This window comes from Watersipora subatra, chromosome 3 (genome assembly GCF_963576615.1).
Source record: "Watersipora subatra chromosome 3, tzWatSuba1.1, whole genome shotgun sequence".
NCBI classification, from domain to species: Eukaryota; Metazoa; Bryozoa; class Gymnolaemata; order Cheilostomatida; family Watersiporidae; genus Watersipora; species Watersipora subatra.
The window spans coordinates 1,412,542-1,432,997 of record NC_088710.1 but is presented as its reverse complement, the minus strand read 5'-3'; positions in this window follow the sequence as shown (position 1 = coordinate 1,432,997).

The window sequence follows — 20,456 nt, the reverse complement described above, 5'->3', positions numbered from 1 at the left end:
TAGACAAGCGCTAAAAATTTTGCATGAACACTACACAAGTGCGGAAAAACCAAGAATACTAATGCAATACGAGTAACTTACCACAATAACTATGTCAGACAATGATGACATCACCGATTACATAATTATAGGTGAAAGGGCTGCAAAAGGTCAACGAACAGCAGCTGAGCAAATCTCTGACAACCTAATTATTCCAATGCTACTAAAAGGTCTACCGGAATCGTACAAGCCGTTTATTGTCCTACACACACAACTTTACAATGTAAAAACATAGTCAAATTACAACTCTGAAATCGCACATCAACTGAGGTGACGAGGAAAGAACACTCTAGTATGTTAGCCACACAGGGAGCAATGCAACGGCCAACGCATAACATACCAAAATCGTACTCATGCATTGCATGTGGTGGCAAAACACACAAAGTAAATAAGTGTCCAATTAGGTCCACATGCACACACTGCATAAAGCCAAATCACTGTGAGGATGCGTGCTTCACTAAGAAATGTGAACACCAAAAACCCCAGACCTGTGAAAACTGTGAGTGGTGTCGACACCTTCTTATTCAAACTTGTCAATATGGCCCATCGAATAAAATCTAATGCTATGACACATCGACTCATAGTTGACTCGGGCGCGACATCACATACACTAAATGACCCCGATCGATTCATTAACTATGACAAAATATTCGTACCAACAAATCATTTTGTTGCAGTAGCCGATGGACACATGAGTAACGAAATAGTAACCACTAAGGGTAACGCGAAGTATAATGTGGTAGATTCAGAGGGCGTATCACACGAAGTATGTCTCCAAAATGTACTACTAGCTCCAACATTTCCTATTAGCCTATTCTCTGTGCGTGCTGCAGTAGGTAATGAAGCAAATGTTGTCTTTTCATAAGATAGCAACTACAGTGAAACTCGGATAACTCAACCTTCAAGGGACCGAGCAAAAGTGTTCGAATTATCAGAGTGTTCAAGTTATCAGAGCACTGTCACAAGTCCATGTATTCACTTATTTATTAGTAGATACATGAACATATACAAACTATAATATAAATCAAAAGCACAAATGGCTTGTTTCGAATTAAATGCTTCTAATGTAAAGTTTAAAACGTTTTTATCAAAAAGTATAGAGATTTTTCTATCACTTGAGATTGGTTTGTTGTTTGAGGTGATGTTATTGCCAGGACGTTTTTCAGATTGACATTGGCAAAACTTGATCGTTGCTGAAATGCTCAAAGAAAAGACATCTTTTTCTTTTGAGCGTTTTACCCACGATCAATTTTGCCGATATTTCTTGAAGTTTATGGAAAGATTACCTTACTTTACCTGGGATTCGTTAAGAGCAACACTCCGAGGCAGTTCAATTAAAGGTTTTACGAGGTTTAACAGTACATTGTATATCACTCACGCTTTTTGAATGGATACTTATTGAATGTACACACGTATTCTGTGTTTAGGTCAAACGATGAATAGTTTTTTAGCTAAGAAAACGTATACGTTTAATAAAAACAAATTTTAAGACATTTTAAACATTCAACATTCCGACGTTGATTCAACACGGAATCAACTTCGGAAAAATATTCGTCACGGGCTAGCCGGGTCACGCACTCAATGATTTTCGCCACACACATACAAAACAACATGCGATTTTTGTTTTGTATTGCCGTGGCGAAAATCCTTGCGCCCGTGGCCGGGCCAGTCCGCGCTATTCATCGTATAGCAGTATAAATCAAATTTCACTAAACCTTTAGAACAGTCGTTGACAAAAATATTTTGCCGATGGAGGTAATAACGACGCTTATGAATTACGAAAAGTTGAGGTTTACCTCTATGGCTTGGAATAAAGTGATTTTCTAAAGCGATAGCAACCGTTTCGGTAGCCGTTGGGCAAAAAACAGTTCGTTATAACAGTGTTGAATTCGAGTTATATAGAGCCATTTATCATTGCGTGGGAACGGACCAAGCAAATCCAGTCGAGTTAACCATGTGTTCGCTATATCCGAGGGCGAGTTATCCATGTTTCACTGTATTTACAAGCTGGTAAGACTAAATTCGACTTCGCTCTTGACATGAACTGATATTATCTTCTAATAAATGATAAGCTTCCGACAGCATATGCCACTAAAACCCTCGAACAGTGGCACATCTATCTGGGTCATTTGAATTAAGAATATATAATCAAACTAACTAACACAACTAGAGGCATGGCTATCAATAAGTTTACTAAACCCGGTACATTTCTAGTGTGTATAGAGAACAAGATCACTAAACAATCAAAGGTTCAGAATAGTGAGCCTGTTCTAGCCACTAAACCTCTCCTCCAAGTCCACAGTGATATCAAAGGTCAAAGATGGCCTCCATTTCGCCAAGGTTATTGCTATATAATCAACTTCGTTGACGAATACTCAACCATGCTCTTTTTATACCCACTTATGTCAAATGATGATGTATCGACAACCTTCAAACAGTTTCTCAGTGCTATCGCTCCGATAAGGCAAGTAAAAAAATACACACTGACAATGGTGGAGAGTACATAGGCAAGGTTTTTCAGTCAGTTCTACTCGAGAGAGGTATCAAGCATACAACTATTACTCCTCACACCCCATATCAAAACGGTAAGGCTGAGTGTTCGTGGCACATTGTAATGGAAATGGTTCGATGCCTGCTAGATGAATCAGGCCTACCAAAGCAGCTATGGCCATACGCCGTAAAACACGTTGTATATCTCCAAAACCGCAGCTATCAGCAACGTACCTCAAAAACATCATATGAACTGTTTACGACTCACAAAACCACCATGCGCAAGATACACAAGTTGGGTGCCATGTGTACCTTCTACAATGTAAAAACCCAAAGCAAAGCTCGACCCTAGGGATAAACATGGTACAGTGTAACCTCGGTTTTCGAACGACTCGCAGTTCGAACAAATCGGAGTCCGAACAAAAAATTCAAGCAATTCTTGTTTCGTAGTTCGAACTAAAATCGGAGTTCGAACGCCGGATGCTGAGCGGCGTTGACCGTGACCAACTGTTGTCGCCAAGAAAGGATGCCCCGACGTCCGAGATTAAACAAATGTGTAGCAAATGGGCCGAGTTACAGAAGTCACAAAAGTCATTAATGACTTTAATGGCACTATCATGAACTACTTCCGAAAAGTGCTAAAAAGAAGGCAGAAGCAAGTGTCATTGGATAGATATTTTAAGAGAAAAGAACATCCTGTATCCTAAAAAATCCTATTCAAAATTCTTTTTTTTATCCTTTTTTTATTTTTACACGTTCATGTTAGCGTAATCTTTCGTATGGAAGATTACGATAGTAATTACATTACTTTTTACGGGTTACATTTATGTTTATGTTATTAGTGTCTTTGCCATTTTGCTTAACATTTTCTGAGATATACATTGTTTTTTTTATGTGTTGGTCAGCATTTTAATGTGCAATTTCATGCATAAAATAATGTATAAAATACATGTACATGTACTAACAAGGTAAACATTCAGGGTGTTGGAACGGATTAAAACAATTTACCTTATTCGTAATGGGAAAAATGATTTCGGTGTTCGAACAACTCGGTGTTTGAACAACCTTCAGGAACGGATTATGGTCGAGAACAGAGGTTACACTGTATATACATTGGTATCAATACAGACTGTCAAAGCTATTACACTCTCGAGGACAATCAACGAATCATCACTTCTCGAAACGCTGTCATACATAAGTCGTTCGATCTATTTGTAAACACTGTAGAACCAGAATCGGAGCCTGATGTTCCTACTTATACTAAAAACGCTAAACATGCAGAGGGAGTAGCATCAGAACAATCTGTTACTACACCAAACTCAGATTGCCTCGCCAATGGTGTGCAAGATTCTAGTCAGGTCGACCAGGGGCCCCTAATGACTAGCACCCCACATGATATTCCAGAGACGTCGCAACCAACTGCCAGAGAGACTCGACCACAGAGGAACAGAAATATACCCTTTCACCTCAATGGTTATTACCTCTCTGGATCTATCGACTTTGCATATGCTGCTGTAGCCACTATCCCTGCAACACATAAACAAGCGATGAACAGTTCAGATGCAAAATATTGGAAAGCAGCCATGGATAAGGAGATGGAAATGCTCATACAAATTGACACCTGGGATCTAATACCTCTACCAGAGAGACGATCTGAAACCAAGGGTAGATGGGTATACACTATCAAGCAGGGCAAAGAGAAAAATCAGACTCAATACAAAGCACACTATGTAGCATAATGTTTTACACGAGTGCATGGTCTTGACTACTCTGAGACGTACTCACCCACAACACGTTTCACTTTTATTAGAACCTACTTACAAAAGGCCGCAAACAGTGGCATGTCCATACATCAACTTGACATTAAAGGCGCATACTTGAATGCACGTATAGATATTGATATCTATCTACAACAGCTACCAGGGTATGAACAATCTAATCCCGACTTGACCTGCCATCTCAAGAAATCCTTGTAAAGTCTGAAACAAAGTGGACGTAACTAGCACAAAATCTTGACAGTCTTCCTTAAATCTTGCAACTTTGTACCTACCGCTAGTGATCTGAGCGTTTATAAATCAAACGAAAACGAACCCACATACATACTGTTTTGGGTAAACAATATCCTGCTTGCCAGCAAATACCTGGGCTCCATAATTCACAAGGAAATAGACAATAAAAGCACAAAGTAAAAACCACAGCAACTAAATCAACAGCAACTAAATCAACGGTGAAACAGCAACTAAATCAACGGTTCAATATGGATGATCTAGGCCCATTGAACTGGTTTCTAGGAATCGATTTCGTTAGTAATGAAAAATCGTACATTATGTCTCAACAACGATATATTACCGAGATTCTAAAATGCTTCAAAATGTCCGTTGTAAACCAGTCAAAACAAATGCTGACAAAAGCATGAATCTGATGAAAGCTACGGGTAACAAACACGAATCTGTGCATGATTTTCCAAACCCCAACTAATTGGTAGTCTCATCTACCTACATGCTACAAGACCTGATATAAGTCGGGTGATCTACAAGCTATCCCAATTTCTCAACAAACCAAGTTTAACTCATGTCACAGCAGCGAAACATGTTCTCTGATATCTGAAGGGTACGATCGACTATTCACTTATGTTCTCACCCTATGATGGCGAATTTGCCGGATACTGTGATGCAGATTGGGCTGGTGACTTCGACGACCGCAGATCAAAAGCAGGATATATTTTCTCTCTAGACGATACTGCTCCAATCAGTTAGAAGACCCGCAAGCAGTTTAATTTTGCACAATCATCTACTGAGGCAGAATACATGGCTTTCTCTGATGTAACCGAAACGACCATCTAACTCCATTCATTCTGCCAGTCTCTCGATATATAACAACCGACTGCTAACATCACACACTGCGACAATCAGAGCGCGATAGCTTTTAGTGATGGCAACCCTGTCTCAGACAGTTGCACCAAACATTTTGACATCAAATACCATTTCATACACAAACAAAACAAACATTACCTATCGTTATATTAACACAACTGACAATCTCCCTCCCTGCATTACGAGACCGCTCGCAACCCCAAATCATCAAACTGCTATCCGTAAACTCAAAATTAGTGTCTGAGGGAGCCTGTTGATATATACAATCATAGATTTTGGAGTTGTTTGCCCACTTATTTGTATTTGTTAAGCCCGCCATTTTACTCCCTTCTATTCTTTCATAAAACCGTAACTAATAGACATTGGTATATGTCACGTTGTGTGTTAGCGATCTTATTTATTTCTACGTGTTAATTGTTACAAACACCCCTTTTTGTGTTTAGTTCCATCTTTAGTTTATTTAGAAGCAAGTTTTAGTTTATTTAGAAGCAAAATAAAATTCTTCGTCATAAAATTTTTGGTTCATTTCCAATTTCTCTCTAAAAACGAACAATATAGACTATGGCAACTAGTAGTTCAACATTGTTTCCTTAAGATTTCTGATGAAAGACAGGTATTCTTCCTGTCTTCACTACCACCCAGTCACTGGTAGCACCTTTCCTCATCAGCGAAACGTTAACGAGATTTAAAAACAAGTAGGGCAGCACATTTTTTCATATCTGGTGTTTCATATTTTATTAAGGTGTGAGTGTTTTACTCTCCAAGTAGCATAGCTCTTACACACAAGTACCCCTCCTGCCAGTTCCTCACCTCGCACTCCCAAACATGCTTCACCTGTTAGCACCTGTCAAACTACTCACTTTACACACCTACTAGTTGTCAAAACTGATTCCATACGTTGTCTGGCTGCTAGTACTACAGCTTCAATTTTTTCAAACAAACAAAATGTCTGCCAAGCCTTGATTGTGGTTGCAGGCTTCAGTTAGAAGAGAGATTACACAGAGAGGTAGGCACTACCTTTCATCAGTGATTATGGTCTATCTGTAGTCTGATATTTTATTAGAAAAAGGGTGCTGGTTTATGATAATTTTATAAATTTAGTCGCAAAGCTATTGAATTTTGACTCGCTGTATCCACAGTAAAACTAACATTTATTCTAAGCAATGACTATCAACAAATGCAAAGATGCATAACAAATAACTAATAATGAGAGAGCTCTCTTTTGAGTCTATGTATCAGAATGTAGCAAAATTGTTATCGTGTGGCATGTGATATCTTAAAAAAGTGAGCACTCGTGGTGTGTTTTACACTACTATACAACAGCATAGCATGTACACTTGTTATCTTGATTAATCATTTCATCACCCACTCATATTGCTTCTATTTGTCACACACTGGTGTTTATTCCCAACCACACTCTGCTATCGAAGGAATTATCTGTGGTTTTTACTTTGTGCTTTTATTGTCTATTTACTTACTGGATTGCTTGAATGTGTGAACTCTCAGTCAGTAAGATTGTAGCATTGATATAATAAAGTTGTTTAAGCCTAAACAGACACAAGCTAAAGGTAGGTCAAGGATTGGAAGATACGTGACAGCAATATTGAACACAAATGTACAGCACTCTTGTTATTGCACATTCCGATGCACTGTCATAAACAAAACTTTAGCGGGAAAAAATTATTCCTCTGTTATCCTCGCTACAGCATGTGTGACGTATCGATCACGATTATACTAAATTCAATTGAAGCTATTTTAACACGGTACTAATAGTAGAGCAAATAGAATTGTTAATGCCGTTCTGTAGAATAAATGGATTTGACCTAAAATCATAATTAACAGCTTATCGTGAAAGTGGGATGCTTCTGTGGTCAGTGAGAATGCCAACAAATCAAATTAGGACATTAAGGAGTTATTTTCTCTTAAGCGTTATATTCAAGCAATGCACATTACAACTGAGCTGAGTTTTCACCCATTAACTTGCACACAAAACTGTATAAAATTAGTTTAGCTCAACGTACAAGATAATATAGTCTCACCATGAGACATGAGAATCAGTTTTAAACATTTTAATATTACATTTCTTAGTTAGCTTTGCTAATTAGCTTTGCTAATTAGCTTTGCTAATTAGCTTTGCTAATTAGCTTTGCTAATTAGCTTTGCTAATTAGCTTTGCTAATTAGCTTTGCTAATTAGCTTTGCTAATTAGCTTTGCTAATTAGCTTTGCTAATTAGCTTTGCTAATTAGCTATGCTAATTAGCTTTGCTAATTAGCTTTGCTAATTAGCTTTGCTAATTAGCTTTGCTAATTAGCTTTTCTAATTAGCTTTGCTAGTTAGCTTTGCTAGCTAGCTTGCTAGCTAGTTCTAGTAGCTATAAAAACTTTATTTATTTTTCTTTCATTTGGCATGTAACAGGGATCGCTAAACATTATGGAATGTTTACTTTTCCATATCCATTTCCATAAACATAAATATTTCCATAATTTTATGGAAATGGACATGGAAATATTATTTTACAAATATGGAAATGCTATGAAAATGGAAGTAATGTGGAAATATTACGGAAATAAAATAGGGAAATGCTATGGAAATGGAAATAATATAGAAATGAAATAGGGATATGTTATGGAAATGGAAATACTATGGAAATGAATTATGGAGACTTCATGGAAATGGAAATAATATGAAAATGAATTATGGAGATTTTATGGAAATAGAAATAATATGGAAATTAGTTATGGAAATGTTATGGAAATGGAAATTGTGAAATAGCCTACACATAATCCCTGGCATGTAATGAAAATCATTTTGTTGATGATTATCAATGCCAATACAAAGTTATACATACTTGCATGATACAGACCTACAAACCGAGTATTAAAGCGCACAATATAAAACCTATGATGATGGGAAATATATTGAGACTGAAGTCATCATGCAGCAAAAAGCATAGATGTTTGCCAAAATTTCTACTGGTGCCACAGCTGGGTAGAGAGGAGAAAAGAAATGAGTAATAGCCATTTGAAAAATGAAAGACTCAGTTGAACAACTGACTAGTTTACTAAAACACTGCAGTACTTTTTCTTGCTACTACAGTACTTCACAAAAGTGAAACACTAAAATAACTGTTTCTTTTGTATTAAATGAGCCTTCATGTTTAGAATTGACGTGAACAGTGCAAACTTGACATTTCTTGCTCTGTTATGGTTTATTTTTAGGCTAACCTTTTGATTCTCATCAACAAAGAAATAGTTTTTAGTTATTGCTACAATGCAGGTAGTAGAAAACATTAACTGTATTCGATCGTCAGCATGTTACATCATACCACAGAAGGCAGCACCACAGTTGTCAAAGTATTCACCAATATACTTGTAGATGAGATCATCTGCCGAGTCGTGAGAGCATCTCATTACCTCCATCTGTCTGGTAAATCCTTTGCATGAAAGACCAGGTGCATACGATTCATAGAAGTTAGTGGTAACAGGTACTCCGACCAACTGAGGACCTTCTTCATCTGTCCAGAAAGGAACATATGTACCACAACTGTAAATCGGTGGGCACTTGTTCAACATCCTTTTCCCTGCCAAAATATGATTAGATGACAATAATTATTAAAAGACAACAATGAGCACTAAAAGTGACTTTCTACTAGCCTTGACTCCCTGCAACCGACTGCTACTGACACTCATTTGCCTTTCATAGAGTCTTTCCTTCTGTCTAAACAAAACAAACTATCAAAGTCTACAAGCTTGCCTTTTTATATTCTGCATAGTCGTTATTAATTTTATGTTCATTTATATTATTCTTAATGTATATTTCTAGTCATATTCTCAGTTCTAAATCAGTTTCTAGCATCCAAATCTGATGCTAGGTTTTCTAAATTCGTTTCAAGCTGGTTGAACTTGAATCAGGCTAAATGATCATGAACAATGAAAATACAGTTTTGTAATTGAATACTAGTTACAGAAAGTGTGTAAACCCACCGGTTGGCTGAATACAGAACTCCAGTAGCTTACAGATTCAATTCAAATTAAGGTTAAGTTATGTATATAACATTTTCTTCAAGCAAAGAATGTTGGAGTTTAAATGAGTTTCTAAATCTGTTAAACTATAACTAAACCTATAAACTTTTATGTTTTGTTTACATGCATCCTCAACAGTTGAATGTTTACATATACCGATGATGTTTCAAAGTAAACATGTTCATGACAACAGTTGTTACTATAAAATCAGTGCTTCTAACCAAATCAATCAATTTAACCAGGTCAATCAGGGTCTTTAGCAAAGGAGACCCTTGTAGATAAAAAAGCTTTAATTAATTTAATCCACCAAAAAGGTATAAGTACGCCGTTAGAAGTAACTTAATAACTTGTAGTTGTCTTATCAATGTTCATGAAATGACATTTATTTTTCATTGCACAAATTTATGGTTTCTATCGACAGTGTATTTTTGTGAGAAAAATGAGGTAGAACGTATCTAGGAGTGCATTGAGAATAAAATATATTTACGCAGATTTGGTACCTCAATCAATGTCGAGCGTTCTACAATATACAGTGCTATACGACATATGCCTAAAACAACAGATGATACATTCTTGACAGAAAGAACAGAACTGTTTAGCTCTAAAACATAATTTCAAACATGGTAATCTTGGCAAGGAATAAGGCTAATAAAATACTCATAGCACTCACCGGCAGCACCGGAAAATCTGAACCACTGCAAGTCTTTTCGTAGGTCACACGCGTACCCGATAATGCTTGAGTGAAGGCCACCTGGTCTGATGTCACTCCCATTATAGTCTGACCTCCATGAATCTGAAAAGCTAGTGGCTGTGAGACACTCACTTGGTACACTAGAGTTGGATACTGACGGAAGTGTTGTAGAGTCGTTGTAGGTCATAATGGTGGTTGGAACCTCTGGAGAAGTAGTCATGTCGATTGTACTCATTGCTGGAGTTTGGACAATTGATTGACTGGTAGCTTGGGGAGTGGTCGATGGCAGTCCAGTCTTTGTAGTTGTTTGAAGTGATGAATATTCATAGCCAGATGTTGTTGATTTTCCAAACCTAGATGACTCGCATTCTATGAGCTTCTTTAGTAAGTTTTCATAAAGCTCCTTCTCGATGTTGATTCTGTAGGAGAGGTCAGTTTTTTGAGGAAGCTCTCGTTTGACTTGAAAAGCTTCTGGACAACGTGACAAAAGCTGCTGGTGTGTAATTTTCACTCTTTCTTGATAGACGAACAGTTCTTGCTCTTGACTCTGGTAGCTAAAACTACCACTACTGCCTGCTAAAATAGACAAGCAAAGCAGGTGTAGTAAAAGTAAAGCCTCCATTTGAATGTTTCCTATCTGCATATGAACTAAAAATATATTGTTCTACTTGTCATGCCACAGACCCCACACGATAATTAGATGAGCATATCCAACACAAACTAGTTGAGGTTTATAAAATTAAACCTGCCTCTACAAGCTGTCAGTTCCCAAAGCATGAGTCATTCAGCAGCATCCAATCAAGCACCTGTATATGTCTATGGTAAGCCATGTTTACTCAGCTGCTCACTTGAGTACTAAAGTCATTGGATGAGAACATAAGCTGCCTATCTGTTTCCTTTAGTTGCTAGTAAAGTTCTTTCTTTTTTGTTGCACTCATCTGCTGTATTAAGTTGTTTCTCTATTATAGATTTTTTATTTACTTGCAGATTGGGCAATATTATGTATGAATTTCAGTGTTCACATAACAATGAGTGAAGACTGCAGTTCTGCTAGCTCTTCTGCCAGTTTTTCAATAACAATGAGTTCAAACCCCATACAATGCATCTTTTCCCAAAACTGAACAAAAGATTGGATGGGCACGACACTTACATATTATGGTAAAGGTTGTTTACTTAGTTTTTCTAAAATAGATAGTCACGTAATGATCATGTCAACTAAACACTAAAGACAACTAAACTGTTTTCTTGACAGCCCTGGATACTAACAAGGTATAGTCTACAAGTGAGGAGGACACTAGGCATTTTTTCTAGTCTGGCAAAATTAAGACAACCAGAACTAAAATCAAAACAGCCAACTTCTCTCCTTTATGTTGTGTTGGTATTTTTAGGTGCTATTTTATCTTCCCTTGTCTGGTTACCAAGTTGTCAGTTTATGGAAAGTATTTGCTTAGGAAGGTCACCTCAATATATTGCATATTTCGATTTTTGATTTAGACTTTAGACTCCATAAAAGTTTTCTATAAGGCTCTGCTATTTCCTGTAGATTACCAAAGTTTCAGGCAAGTCTTGTGCAATTCTCATCTATAAAAATATCTTTATATTTGCAGAAATTTAGAGAGCACCTAGAAATGTTGTACATGCTAAACTCTAACTTCTAAACTTCTGTCTGATGACGTTGGTTCAGACATCTTTTTGTCATTTAATACCTCAAGACAACTAATATACAGGAATACAGTACACAGTAATAAATCATTCAGTACTCATACAGTATCATCATGAGTCATGTTGATGGCCCCTTAAACATCTTCAGTAGATAAAACTAAAGCATTTTATTGTGATAGCAGAGCGCAGAAACCGGCAGGCTACCTACTGATATCAAAACTGATGCCATAACCAGGCCGAGTTATGGCACAGCCAGAGACTCCACCGACCGAGGGTGAATCAATTCAGCCTACAGAGTTAAGCAGACAAAGGACGAATAGGAGCCAACAAAGAAATGAACGGACTGATACGATTCGAGGGGTGGAGCCTAACAAAAAAGTATCTATAAAAGAAGACAAGTAGCGTTGAAGAGACAGAGATAACTGGCAGTATCTTGTAGGTTTTTTAATGTAAGCACAGAAACTGATCACATGTATTTATACATATTAATGAATTATATAATATTTGTCTCATCGCTTGTACTCAATGTCTTTAATCTAATGAAGCAGTAAAGGAAACCAACAGTTTCCTTTACAATACTAATAGCCATCATAGGAGTACTGGCCATTATAGTAGTCATGCCCACTGCATGACCAGCCAGCCTACTGACCAGCAGGAGAATGGCTCGGCACCATTAAAAGCCCCCTTGTGTTACTGTGTTCCTTTACCATACTTTGTACTTTGTCTTATATTTCTTATGCTTCATTAGCCTAGCTACTATGCTCTGCACATGCAGTATAATGCTCTAGCAGTGCTCTGCACATGCAGTATAATGCTATAGCAGTGTAATGCACATGCATTATAATGCTATAGCAGTGTAATGCACATGCAGTATAATGATATAGCAGTGTAATGCACATGCATTATAATGCTATAGCAGTGTAATGCACATGCAGTATAATGCTATAGCAGTGTAATGCACATGCAGTATAATGCTATAGCAGTGTAATGCACATGCAGTATAATGCTATAGCAGTGTAATGCACATGCAGTATAATGATATAGCAGTGTAATGCACATGCATTATAATGCTATAGCAGTGTAATGCACATGCAGTATAATGCTATAGCAGTGTAATGCACATGCAGTATAATGCTATAGCAGTGTAATGCACATGCAATATAATGATATAGCAGTGTAGCCGTATCTGAGACGGCTTTGAAGAAAACGTCACAAAAATGCTCATCTTTCACATTAAACTTGAGGATTTTTCTAATGCAAGCATAGAGATTGATCACATGTATTTATATATTCATGAAGTATATATTTGTCTTATCACTTGCACGCAGTGCATTTATTCTTGTGAAGCACTAAACAAAACCAACAGTTTCCTTTACCATATATTAAAATCAAACTGGATGTAAATTTTAAAGCGTGAAAAATAAGCCCAGAAAGTTGTCTAAGTCTTTTCCTAATTTGTTTATCTGAGGCTCCCAATTTAATTTGTAATATGTAATGAGGCCAAGAGACTTTATAGGAATTCACCAAAAAATAATGGTTTATGATTCAAAAGTAATTCATTTTCCAAAGAAAATCTATTTTGATAATTTTGGATTAGTATCGTGTTAGCTTGTTAGTGTTCAGATTAAAACAATTTGAACAGCGCCATTGAAAAACTCTATTTAAGTTATAATTGATCTGATTACTATAAAGTTTGTTCAGCAAATAAAATTGATTCAAAGTAATCTGTGTATAACATAAAACCAGTAATACATAATATATGATATGCATGTAAATAATGTTGTTCCAAGTATGGATTACTGAGGAGTACCATAAGCTATTTTGTTATGGTCTGGAACAATGAAATCTATTTGGCAACTTGCATTCTGTCTTTCAAGCAAATTGGAAACCATTTAATTACAAATTTGTTTAGGTCATATAAAACTCATCTTTTTGGATAGTACAGAGTAGTCGATGGTGTCAATTGCCTTTGATAAATTGATGACAATACCCAGTACCGGTTCCGTTATCATGTAAAGATTTAAAACATATGTTGCTGAATTAAATGAAGCGTCTGTTAGTTTCTTTATTTTGCTGAAACCTGTATTAGTTAGAAAAATAATGGAATTTGACACAAGAGTGATGTGTAGCTGAGAGTTTATAAATTTTTTGGTAGCTTCATAAAATAATGGATAGAAATGAAATTGGGCTGTAATTTGAAGGTGATGATTTAGAGCCTTTTGATTTACACAATGTCATAACTCTAGCAATTTTCATTTTATCTGGCACTGTTGATGAAAATATTCTAGGATTAACTATTTGAATTAATGACGCTGCGATGAGAAATGCACATTTTTGATTAATTTAGCTGGTAAAACATCCGGCCCAGTGACCTTGTGACCGGTGACTTTATGACCCAGTGACCTTGTGACCCTGTGACCGTGCCTTTCTTCAGGTACCTCCTTCCAAACTATTTTTTTTATCAGCTCGGACTAAATCGAAAGCTAGTCTCTAGTTTGTGACATTCTACAAGCTGAATTCCAATAGGAAAAGTTGAAAGCTTGGATGCTGGTTTTGGCCCAATTGAGGTAAAACACACGTTTAGCACCAAGATGTTTTATATTTACCTGCCGTAGTTGTATGTACCTAATTCTTTGAGCGAATATAAAGTAGCATTAAAATTAACACAATTTCTTTGGCCGGTTTCTTTATTTATAGTATTCCACTATTTCCTAGAATCACTGACACCTGAGATCAAATTCTTATAATAATAATAATAATAACAAAGAGCTTGGGTTCGAGATAAACATACCCTGGAAGGTGAAGACCAAAGTAATACCAATAGTAATTGGTGTACTCGGAACAATATCAATGAGGCATATAGCATACTTGGCCGAGGTGGGAGTGAACATGTCTTTTGAGACTATACAAAAGACAGCCATCTTAGGAACAGCTCACATTTTGAGGAAGGTCCTCTCTTAGTGGAATTGAGGAAGATGTTGGATCCTTTAGCCTTTTGTTAAAACCCAGACTCAAAACGAACTAAAACCTGTCACCCACCACCACACGACTGTGAAGAAAAACCTTTATAATAATAATAACAATAATAATAATAATAATGATGGCCCCTCAGAAATGTTTTGTTACTAAGTTTCCTTGCTTCAGACGCTTTTTGTTACCTTGCTTCAATTTCTGATTAGAATGAGTAAAAAGTTTAAGCGTTCTCAGCAAAAACTCTCATTCATGTTTCAGATTTCAGTGCAGAATTAAACCATGGTACAGTGCTTTTTTGGTCTTTTGAATTGTTTTCACTTGCAGAACAGGAAAGGTTCAAGTGAAACATACATTATCTGTAAAAAGCCGTATAAATTTTTTCGCATGAGGGTTTGACATCAGGTTTATCTAAAATAAGCTTTTACAAGACTTTCTTGTAGAATTTCTCCAAAAGCTGTACGATATCTGCATTAATATTAGTTTGCATTGACAGCTTTTCTCTTTTTTATCGTCATTCTAACTAGTTTTATAGACAATGACTGAGTTGGTTTTACAAGTTGATTAAGTGAGCAAACATTTGATATGCTTTGGAAGAGGAAGAATATAGTGGAACCTTAGTGTAACACTTGAAATACCTGCTGTGACACTTGCTAATGACATAATATCTAGCAGGTGAGGTCAATTGACTTGGATGGACCATGAAAGTAAATAATTCAATGATAATGACATGAATTGATAGGAATTACCCTACCTTGTACTTAATTTTTATAGTTTTCGCTCTATATGATCTTTAGCAACAAGGATGGCGTGTTACTGACTGCAAATAAGGTCTATGGAAATCACATACAAAGTTAGGGGTGACTCATGTATTAATGGTCACAATGGCAAATAAATACAATCTAAATGTTACTAGAAATAATTTAGTTGACCCAAAATACAGCTGAATATTTGCTGTTTAATAACAGGATAAGAAGCACTAGTTGATTTATATCCTGCTTGCACAGCCAAACCCAAGTTCTCAACATGTTCTTAACCCAAGTTCTTAACATGTTCTTAACCCAAGTTCTTAACATGGCCACACAATCCCAGACTCATCAGTAAACTACGAGATCACTAACCATTGTGTAATTGTCAAGACTCTATTACGTAATGCATTAGATCACCTGTTCATCTGTGTTTAGACTCATTTTCTGAACTGTTTTGATCAATTGTTTGCACTTGATTAGTCTAGCTTCAAGTGGTACTCAATATGTAACTGACTTCACAGTAATAAAAGGGAGTGTGAAAACCTTCAAATGTTGGTTATTTCCTTAATAATCATTCTCTAGAGAGATCTGATAACCGAGCATGATGTATAATCACAGATATCATCTTAAATTTAAAAAATCCATTTACAGGAGCGGATTTAAATAGATTGTCTGCAGATCTGTTCATTGTAGCACTATACGCTGTAAGAAAATAATTATTGAATAGTTTCTTTGTAGACTTCTATAGCATTAAAAAGACACTAGGAGCCAAGGCTAGATATCATTCACATTACCTTTTTTAATCCGCTACTTCACAGGCCACCCGTAGAATTTGATTATATAGAAGCATATATAAACTGTCTCCTTCTCAGATGCTGTTCCATTCGCTGACTTTAGTCTCTGCCTTTCTAAGGGTGCTCAGCACTATCAGTTGAAGCATGAGGTCATACTTTATCAGAGTTCTCATATTATTGTTGGCTGTTCAGGTTTGTGTGTTATTTGCATTCGGGGTTTACGTTTCTTTATAGCGTAAGATTATGACTTAACAAAATATTTCCATAGTTTCATGTCCTACAATAAAGTCATATGTTGCATCTATAGCTAACTCTCTGGAGTTGAGTGATTTATATACAATTTTTTATGCTAAAATACTTTAAATAAATAAAGGTAGTGACAATGAATAATATATTTTTACTTTCACCTCATCTTAGAAACACACGGAGACATGCATAGACTTGATAAGCTGTAAATTCAGATGTAAAGCAATCAATACAAACAGATGGTGTAGCTCACTCTAGAAAACAGCAGCTTAATTCCAAATTAACTTAACTTATATGTTATTGTTAATCGACTTACTGTGTAAAGGTTTCTACACGTAAATAGATTTGTAATGCAACATTTTTTATGATTTTAGGGTGATGAAAGTCGTGAGAACTTGTATGTAAAAAGGTTCTGCCAGCCAAGCTCTGATGCAATTATTCAACGCAGGGTGAACTCTCTTATGATGTGCTCTGCTCTGTGCTTCTCATCAAAGAATTGTATTTGTGAAGCCTTTGAGTTTGATATTGAAGAGAGAATCTGTCGGTTGTATGACTCACCTTTGGTCGCTGCTCAGAATGCCTCTCTTTCTTCAAAGGTCTTCTATGAAGGTTAGTAGGTACTTCGTAGTAACACAAAGTGTACTTGTTTACATACAATAATTTCCTTTCTCAGTAAATGTTAATATGATTTTCACAGAAAGGCAAGGGCGAACAACTTTATATATCTGAAAAGAATGTTTCAGAGATTAAAATTTTTTGCAGTTCTATTCTCGTTTCTGGCAATTTAATTAAAAAAACTACATTAGCATGAAAATCTTGTTGGGTAATTTTTATAGATCGAGTTGTTTATCCTTATTAGATTAATTAAACTCTAGCACACTTACAAATTTCAATTCAAGTTTAACGCAGTAAATTGTTGCAACATTACTTCAGGTTTTCCAGTTGTTCGGCAAGAAAATTGTTCTTTTTTTGCTATCAGTCATTTTGTCAACTTATCATGGTTTGTTACTTTATTTGTGTTTTAACTACATTTTAAGTTGAACTCATTTTTGTTGTTTCTGAACTTCCTAAAACTCTCTCATATGTCCGCACTTATTTTTCTTTTTTAGCTAAAGATTACTGCCCTCCAGAGTATTATTTCAATTCTCACTCTCAGACCTGTCTCAGGCATATTAACGTAAAAAAGACCTGGGAGGCTGCTAAGAATTTCTGTTTGGCAAGTGGAGAAGACTTGGTGACACTCGATACTCTGAGCTCTGCTACTTGGTTATCCAATCTGATGTCGACCACTCCAGGTATGATCCATTGTTTCCTGATGTTGACCACTTCAGGTATGACCCATTGTTGACCACTCCAGGTATAACCCATTGTTGACCACTCTAGGTATGACCCATTGTTGACCACTCCAGGTATGACCCATTGTTGACCACTCCAGGTATGACCCATTGTTGACCACTCCAGGTATGACCCATTGTTGACCACTCCAGGTATGACCCATTGTTGACCACTCTAGGTATGACCCACTGTTGACCACTCCAGGTATGACCCATTGTTGACCACTCCAGTTATGACCCATTGTTTCCTGATAGTTTCACTTTTTAAAGCTTATTAGATGAGTTCATTGGGTGCCACTGAAACAATAAGCTTTAACCATAAATATGACAAATTTTACAATAGAATTCAGTAAATTATTACTTATGGATTAGTATTGACAATTCCTAAACATAGTTTTACCTTTACTTGTCTTATCATACTAATCTTAAAACATGCACTATATAAATTTCAGAAAGTATTAAAAAATATTAAAAACATGCAGCAAAAAAATTTCTATTTGGCTTTTGAAGTTTCTTGAAGTGATTTATGTGGGCTAAGGTTTGAGTAAATTATACAACGTATCTTTATCTCCATATTTGCCTCCTAAATTATGAACTACTATGCCTAAACTTCTGGTTGTATTGCTTTAAAGTAGAATAACAATAAATACATTTTTAAAGATTATAATTTTACTAATTTAATTTTTTACGTATACATGTATACCTACTCTACATCTAGTTTAGATTTTTCTGTTTTATACAATAAATTTTTTTATAAGATGCATGTAAATAATTATATGTAGTATTGTAGAGGATTTTAACGTGCCACTTTCACGGTTACCCACAAATCGAGTAAATCACGAAGACCGAGTTGTTATCTAAGCATACAATGTATATTTACATGATAAATGTATTTGTATTAAAACAACAAGGTCCAGCATTCATACATAAATAATAAACAGTATGAGAATACAGTGTCTATCGTATGCAAGGAACTGCGCTGCTCTCCCTGCCTTTCCAATCGTCCTTCCTTTTATCTTCTTCACTCTTTGTTGGCTCTGCCCTCTTGTAGTTTTGATTCCCGCCGTAACATTTTGTGGCTACGTGGCCCGCGTCACTCCTATCCTTATTGCTGGCCCAGCCTCAGTCTGTGCAAGAGGGGGAGGCCTGGCCCGGCCTGTCAATCGACGGTCATGCTGGCACGGGTTCCGCTCGCGATGCTCTTCCCTCACACTCTCTTCCCAAGGACTAGCCATGGGGGCCATCCGACCGACGCCAGAGGGAGACAACATCTGGGCCAAGAGCCGGAGCTGTCGAGCCTCTTCCTCCCACTGAGAGATAGTGTCCATCAAAGAACAGAGCAGCCTGGCCTCAATTTTGGGCACCCCTAAAGAGTCCTCGAGCCTGGATGGCCATCCGATGCCGCCGGCAATCATCCTCTAATAACCGGTTGTGGTGGCCTTCTCGCAGCCGCCTAAGCTCCTCGTCGAATCGCTCTTTCAACAGGCTCCGAAGTTGGCCTGCTCTAGTGAGTAGGGCTGACACAGGCTGGGAGTTCTCCTTTCCTCTATGGTGGCGGGAAGGCCGTTGGTCTGTAGTTCACACCTTCTCTTCCCTAGGTGCGGGCCGCTTTTGCCCGGGCTTCCACCATCGTGGCTCCTCCTGGGGGTGGTCGTTTCCTGCTCGAATGGCCGAGGCAATGGCCGGCCTCTCGGTTGGGGTCAGTGTGGGCCAACACTCCCGTATGGGTAGGTCAGCCGGCCATCCCCGGTGGTGCAAGAAAGACTGCCAGTGTGGTCTGTCCACCAGGTAGATGGTGCTCCTGCATTCACCGTTCAGAAGCCACACCCACTCTCCTAGTGCAAATAGTGGTGGCTCTTCTTGGTCCTCCTGTCTCACCGCCTGTTGGGCCTCCCTCAGTATCTTATGAGCTGCTTCTAACTTCTTCTGTGTCTCCTGTACGTACTGGTGGGCAGGCCGCTTCTCCAGCAGAGACGGGCTGATTTCCAACAGGTCAAGGAGGCGTAACTCTCAATCGAACATCAGCAGGTTTGCTGTTTTGACCATAACGGAGTGTGGCGTATCCCTATAGGCCCGCATCAGCTGAAGCAGCAGTCTGTCCCACTCCTTCGGTCCTCGTGTTAGCAGAAGCGCGCGTAGCGAGTCTCAAAGTTGCCGGTTGTTACTTTCCACAATGCCGTTAGCCTAAGGGTGGTACAGCGCAGTGCGCATTTTGTCCACTTGCAATAGCAGGCACAGTTCTTCCATCAGTTGGCTCTCGAACTGTGCCTCTTGGTCCGTATGTATTTGCTCTGGCAAGCCTATGTGGCAAAATACTCATCTTGTGCATTGGCAACTACAGGAGCCGTCGCATCCGGGAAGGCCAGTGCATCTTGCCATCAAGTGAAATGGTCTGTCAGCACAAGGAACCACTGGTTCCCTCTTGGGGTCTCCAGCATCGGTTCAACCAGGTCCACTGGCACCTTTGCCAGGTGCGACCTGAGTATAACCTCTGCCGGCTACCTGTTCCCTTGTTGCCACTTTGCTTAGCCGCCTGGCAGACCTCACAGCACCTGACCATTCTTCTCACCATGGCCATCATATC